A 7,885-nucleotide genomic window follows, 5' to 3' on the forward strand; every position below is an offset into this window, starting at 1 on the left:
GGAGGCCATAGAAGAGCCAGCCACACCAAGAGGGTGCTTGGATCCAAGGGACTTATTTTAGTCTGACTAAAAATAGGGTCCAAAGTAGTCAAATGATTGAGATAGAGCATTTATTGTCAATCTAACCCTGCCATCCATACACCTCTTTAGTTTAGAGTTAGTTCAGGGTTAGAATCTAACTCTAACCTCTAACTGAGTTAGAGTTCTCCTCGTCTCGGTTCATCGCCATCATACTTTCCCCATTCCTGTGTTTTCAGTATCCTGCGAATCAAAGAGGCCCTTTTTTTCCGGGAAAAATCAAAGAGGCCCTTAGACTTGTTTAGGTCCGGTCATTTTTTATAAACGTGTTATGTCCAAAATTTAACGAATGTGCTCCAGTTTCCACGAAAATAATCTGGTTTCATGTAGTAATTCATTGATTTATTTATTCTTCTGTGGGGGGTTTGCATGTAATTCATGAGGTCTGAAATGTACAGTACCCTGGCATATGCTCCGAGTCGTGCATGCACTACGACCCAGATGCTCTATGTCCCACATGTCGGCGAATGGGAGCACGTGGAAATAGCCTAGGAGTACATATAGGAGGATAAATGCATGAAAAAATATGTACTGTGAAGCGTAGCCGCGGTTCAAAAAGGAGACCTAAAGTGATGACAGCTATAGGTTGCACGCACCCAACTAGTGGTACTAGACATAGGACTAATTTTTTCCTCAAAAAAAAAGAGGCACGAGTGCTCAGTACTCCTATTCTATAAACACGAGTCCCATCTGACAACAACGTCCGTGCTACAGCTACCTCTCCTCCCTCGTTTCTCTCTTCTAATTCTAAACTCGGCCAACGCCCAGTGGGTGGGTTGGGTTTGCTCAACTGCGGCCCCACCTCACAGTGAAAACGTTATGACTGGAATAAAAACGCCATATACTCCCTCCATTCATAAATAAAAGCCTTCTTAGATACTAGTTCAAATGGAATACATCATACAGATGTATGAAGACATAGTTTAGAGTGTAGATTCACTCATTTTGCTCCGTATGTAGTAGTCACTTGCTAGAATCTTTAGAAAGACTTATATTTGGGAACGGAGGGAGTACTATACTAATAAAACATCAAGGCCATGAGGCGATGCAGTGCTGGTTACAGGAGGCAAGAAGAAGAGATGCATCCATCGACGACGTCCACCTCCTCGACTCAAGGCGCCGACCCACCGAACGACGCCAAAGTAGCAGCGGCTTTCGTGGCCAGGTCGACGTGCTTCTGACAATGGCGTCCAAAGATTCCAGCCGCTAGAAGAAGGCCAACATCTTTCTGTCCTTGCTTGCCTTGTAGTGGCCTATGTAATCGATTTCCTCATAGACATGGATGTGCAGGTCGACGGTTTCTTGCATGGCGAGGCGCTGCGCGGCGAGCGCGACCTCGAGGTGCACATTCTTCGTCGCGACCTCCGTCACCTGCAGGGCCACCAGGGCTTGCAAGAGTTTGTCACCATGTAGGCCGATGAGGGTGGCAGGCAATGAGGAGCCTGGGCGCGCGGGCTGGAGAAGTACGGCAAGGTCGTCCGCGCGCTTCTTGACGGTGGTGAACTTGCGGATGGAGTTGACCATCATGTCGTCCATGCGAGAGGCGAAGCCGGCGTCGGCGAGGGCTACGATGCCTGCGGTCGCCAGCACCGTCTGGAAACGTTGCGCAGTGCGGGGCCACAGGCCGGTGCCTTGGATGATTTGGCACAACCGACTGCCGCTCGCGTCCATCGCCTCCATAGGTGCTTGTGGCTTCTGGTCACTTGGTCTTGGATTGGAGTGAGCAGTGTTGCGCAGAGACTTGGGAGTAGATGGATTGGAGTGGTGGGGCGCCTTTATTATATGAGAGTCATGTCGGGGAACGTAGCAGAAATTCAAAATTTTCCTACGTGTCACCAATATCTATCTATGGAGAAACCAGCAACGAGGGGAAGGAGAGTGCATCTACATACCCTTGTAGATCGCTAAGCGGAAGCGTTCAAGAGAACGGGGTTGAAGGAGTCGTACTCGTCGTGATCCAAATCACCGGAGATCCTAGTGCCGAACGGACGGCACCTCCGCGTTCCACACGTACAGCCCGGTGACGTCTCCCATGCCTTGATCCAGCAAGGAGAGAGGGAGAGGTTCAGGAAGACTCCGTCCAACAGCAGCACAACGGCGTGGTGGTGGTGGAGGAGTGTGGCAATCCTGCAGGGCTTCGCCAAGCACCGCAAGAGAGGAGAAGGGAGAGAGGTAGGGCTGCGCCTGGGAGAGGTCAAAACTCATGTGTTGGCAGCCCTCAAGACCTCAACTATATATAGGGGAGAGGGAGGGGGGGTGAGCCCCCTCTAGGGTTTCCACCCCAAGGGGTGCGGCAGCCCCAATCCCATCTAAGGGTGGCGGCCAAGGGGGGGAAGAGGGGAAACTTGCCCCCCAAGTTAGGTGGAAGCACCCCCTCCCCAAACCCTAGGCGCCTTGGGCCCTTGTGGGGGGGGGGGGGGCGCACCAGCCCACCTGGGGCTGGTCCCCTCCCACACTTGGCCCATGCAGCCCTCCGGGGATGGTGGCCCCACTTGGTGGACCCCCGGGACCCTCCCGGTGGTCCCGGTACGTTACCGATAAAACCCGAAACTTTTTCGGTGACCAAAACATGACTTCCCATATATAAATCTTTACCTCCGGACCATTCCGGAACTCCTCGTGACGTACGGGATCTCATCCAGGACTCCTAACACCATTCGGTAACCACATACAAACTTCCTTTATAACCCTAGCGTCATCGAACCTTAAGTGTAGACCCTACGGGTTCGGGAACCATGCAGACATGACCGAGACGTTCTCCGGTCAATAACCAACAGCGGGATCTGGATACCCATGTTGGCTCCCACATGTTCCACGATGATCTCATCGGATGAACCATGATGTCAAGGACTCAATCGATCCCGTATACAATTCCCTTTGTCTAACGGTATTGTACTTGCCCGAGATTCGATCGTCGGTATACCGATACCTTGTTCAATCTCGTTACCGGCAAGTCTCTTTACTCGTTCCGTAATACATCATCCCGTGATCAACCCCTTGGTCACATTTTGCACATTATGATGATGTCCTACCGAGTGGGCCCAGAGATACCTCTCCGTTTACACGGAGTGACAAATCCCAGTCTCGATTCATGCCAACCCAACAGACACTTTAGGAGATACCTGTAGTGCACCTTTATAGCCACCCAGTTACGTTGTGACGTTTGGTACACCCAAAGCATTCCTACGGTATCCGGGAGTTGCACAATCTCATGGTCTAAGGAAAAAGATACTTGACATTAGAAAAGCTTTAGCATACGAACTACACGATCTCTGCGCTAGGCTTAGGATTGGGTCTTGTCCATCACATCATTCTCCCAATGATGTGATCCCGTTATCAATGACATCCAATGTCCATGGTCAGGAAACCGTAACCATATATTGATCAACTAGCTAGTCAACTAGAGGCTTACTAGGGACATGGTGTTGTCTATGTATCCACACATGTATCTGAGTTTCCTATCAATACAATTATAGCATGGATAATAAACGATTATCATGAACAAGGAAATGTAATAATAACTTATTTATTATTGCCTCTAGGGCATATTTCCAACAATCTCCCACTTGCACTAGAGTCAATAATCTAGTTCACATCGTCATGTGATTAACACTCACACGTCACATCGCCATGTGACCAACATCCAAAGAGTTTACTAGTGTCATTAAAGTAGTTCACATCATCATGTGATTAGGACTCAATGAGTTTTGGAGTTTGATCATGTTTTGCTTGTGAGAGAAGTTTTAGTCAACGGGTCTGCAACATTCAGATCCGTATGTACTTTGCAAATCTCTAGGTCATAATGTAAATGCTACTTCCACGCTCCACTTGGAGCTATTGCTCCACTATACGTATCCGGTTTGCTACTCAGAGTCATTCGGGTAGGTGTTAAAGCTTGCATCATCGTAACCCTTTACGCCGAACTCTTTATCACCTCCATAATTGAGAAACAAATCCTTATTCCTCTAAGGATAATTTTGACCGCTATCTGGTGATCCACTCCTTGATCACCTTTGTACCCTCTTTCCAGACATGTGGCAAGGCACACATCAGGTGCGGTACTTAGCATAGCATACTGTGGAGCCTACGTCTAAAGCATAGGGGACGACCTTCGTCCTTTCTCTCTTTTCTGCTGTGGTCGAGCTTTAAGTCTTAACTTCATACCTTACAACTTAGGCAAGAACTCCTTCTTTGACTGATCCATCTTGAACACTTTCAAGATCATGTCAAGGTACGTGCTCATTTGAAAGTATCATTAAGCGTTTTGATCTATCCTCATAGATCTTGATGCTCAATGTTCAAGTAGCTTAATCTAGGTTTTCACTTGAAAAACACTTTTCAAATAACCCTATATGCATTCTAGAAATTCTATATCATTTCTGATCAACAATATGTCAACAACATATACTCATCATAAATTCTATAGTGCTCCCACTCACTTCTTTGGAAATACAAGTTTCTCGGAAACTTTGTACAAACCCAAAATCTTTGATCATCTCATCAAAGTGTACATTCCAACTCCGAGATGCTTACTCCAGTCCTTAGAAGGATTGCTGGAGCTTTGCATACCTTTTAGCATCCTTAGGATCGACAAAACCTTTCTGATTGTATCGCGTACAACCTTTCCTTACGAAGACTGGTAAGGAAACTCGTTTTGACATCCATCTGCCCGATTTCATAAATGCAGCTAATGCTAACATGATTCCGACGGACTTAAGCATCGCTACGGATGAGAAAATCTCATTGTAGTCAACTCCTTGAACTTGTGAAAAACTCTTCGCCACAAGTCGAGCTTCATAGACGGTGACATTACCGTCCACGTCCGTCTTCTTCTTAAAGATCCATTTATCTCAATGGCTTGCCGATCATCGGGCAAGTCCACCAAAGTCCATGCTTTGTTCTGATACATGGATCCTATCTCGGATTTCATGGCTTCTAACCATTTGTCGGAATATGGGCCCACCACCGCAACATGACCTTCAAGACAGGATTACTGTACCACTCTGAAGCAGTACGCATCCTTGTCGACCTACGAGGTTTGGTAGTGACTTGATCCGAAGTTTCATGATCACTATCATAAGCTTCTACTTCAATTGGTGTAGGTGCCACAGGAACAACTTCCTGTGCCCTGCTACACACTAGTTGAAGTGATGGTTCAATAACCTTATCAAGTCTCCACCATCCTCCCACTCAATTCTTTCGAGAGAAACTTTTCCTCGAGAAAGGACCCGTTTCTAGAAACAATTACTTTTGCTTCCGGATCTGAGATAGGAGGTATACCCAACTGTTTTGGGTGTCCTATGAAGATGCATTTTATCCTCTTTGGGTTCGAGCTTATCAACCTGAAACTTTTTCACATAAGCATCACAGCCCCAAACCTTTAAGAAATGACAACTTAGGTTTCTCTAAACCATAGTTCATACGGTGTCATCTCAACGGAATTACGTGGTGCCCTATTTAAAGTGAATGTGGTTGTCTCTAATGCCTAACCCATGAACGATAGTGGTAATTTGATAAGAGACATCATGGTACGCACCATATGCAATAGGGTGCAACTATGATGTTCGGACACACCATCACACTATGGTGATCCAGGCGGTATTAATTGTGAAACAATTTCCACAGTGTCTTTGTTGCGTGCCAAAATTTGTAACTCAGATACTCATCTCTATGATCATATCATAGACATTTTATCCTCTTGTCACGATGATCTTCAACTTCACTCTGAAATTACTTGAACCATTCAATAATTTAGACTTGTGTTTCATCAAGTAAATATACTCAACATCTACTCGAATCATCTGTGAAGTAAGAACATAACGATATTCATTGCATGCCTCAGCACTCATTGGACTGCACACATCAAAATGTGTTACTTCCTACAAGTTGCTTTCTTGTTCCATTTTACTGAAAATGAGGCTTTCAGTCATCTTGCCCATGTGGTATGATTTGCATATCTGAAGTGATTCAAAATCAAGTGAGTCCAAATGATTCATCTGCATGGAGTTCCTTCATGCGTATACACCAATAGACATGGCTCGCATGTCTCAAACTTTTCAAAAACGAGTGAGTCCAAAGATCCATCAACATGGAGCTTCTTCATGCGATTTATACCAATATGACTTACATGGCAGTGCCACATGTAAGTGGTACTATCATTACTATCTTATATCTTTTGGCATGAAAATGTGTATCACTACGATCGAGATTCAATAAACCACTCCTTTAAGTGCAAGACCATTGAAGGTATTATTCAAATAAATAGAGTAACCATTATTCTCGTTAAATGAATAACCGTATTGCGATAGACATAATCCAATTATGTCTATGCTCAACGCAAACACCAAATGACAATTATTCAGGTTTAATAATAATCTTGATGGTAGAGGGAGCGTGCGATGTTTGATCACATCAAACTTGGAAACACTTCCAACACATATCGTCAGCTCACCTTTAGCTAGTCTCCGTTTATTCCATAGCTCTTTTATTTCGAGTTACTAACACTTAGCAACCGAACCGATATCTTAATACCCTAGTGCTACTAGGAGTACTAGTAAAGTACACATTAACATAATGTATATCCAATATACTTCTATCGACCTTGCGTGCCTTCTCATCTACCAAGTATCTAGGGTAATTCTGCTCCAGTGGCTGTTCCCCTTATTACAGAAGCACTTAGTCTCGGGTTTGGGTTCAACCTTGGGTTTCTTCATTAGAGCAGCAGCTGATTTGCTGTTTCATGAAGTATCCCTTCTTGGCCTTGCCCTTCTTGAAACTAGTGGTTTCACCAACCATCAACAATTGATGCTCCTTCTTGATTTCTACTTTCGTGGTGTCAAACATCACGAATACCTCAAGGATCATCATATCTATCCCTGATATGTTATAGTTCATCACGAAGCTCTAGCAGCTTGGTGGTAATGACTTTGGAGAAACATCACTATCTCATCTGGAAGATCAACTCCCACTCGATTCAAGTGATTGTTGCACTCAGACAATCTGAGCACAAGCTCAACGATTGAGATTTTCTCCCTTAGTTTGCAGGCTAAGAAAATCGTCGGAGGTCTCATACCTCTTGACGTGGGCACGATCCTGAAATCCCAATTTCAGCCCTCGAAACATCTCATATGTTCCGCGATGTTTCGAAAACATCTTTGGTGCCTCAACTCTAAACCGTTTATCTGAACTATCACGCAGTTATCAAAATGTGTATGTGCGATGTTCGCAACATCCACAAACGACGTTTGGGGTTCAGCACACTGAGCGGTGCATTAAGGACATAAGCTTTCTTCTGTCCGCATAATCGCTACTGTCAACTTTCAACTATATTTTTCTCTAGGAACATATCTGAACAGTGGAACTAAAATGCGAGCTTACGACATAATTTGCAAAGATCTTTTGACTATGTTCAGGATAATTAAGTTCATCTTATGAACTCCCACTCAGATAGACATCCCTCTAGTCATCTAAGTGTTTACATGATCCGATTCAACTAGGCCGTGTCCGATCATCACGTGAGACGGACTAGTCATCATCGGTGAATATCTTCATGTTGATCGTATCTACTATACGGCTCATGCTCGACCTTTCGGTCTCTTGTGTTCCGAGGCCATGTCTGTACATGCTAGGCTCGTCAAGTTAAACTAAGTGTTTCGCGTGTGTAAATCTGGCTTACACCCGTTGTATGTGAACGTAAGAATCTATCACACACGATCATCACGTGGTGATTCGAAACGACGAACTTTCGCAATGGTGCACAGTTAGGGGGAACACTTTCTTGAAATTTTAATGAGGGATCATCTTATTT

This window comes from Triticum dicoccoides, chromosome 6B, assembly GCF_002162155.2.
Source record: "Triticum dicoccoides isolate Atlit2015 ecotype Zavitan chromosome 6B, WEW_v2.0, whole genome shotgun sequence".
NCBI classification, from domain to species: Eukaryota; Viridiplantae; Streptophyta; class Magnoliopsida; order Poales; family Poaceae; genus Triticum; species Triticum dicoccoides.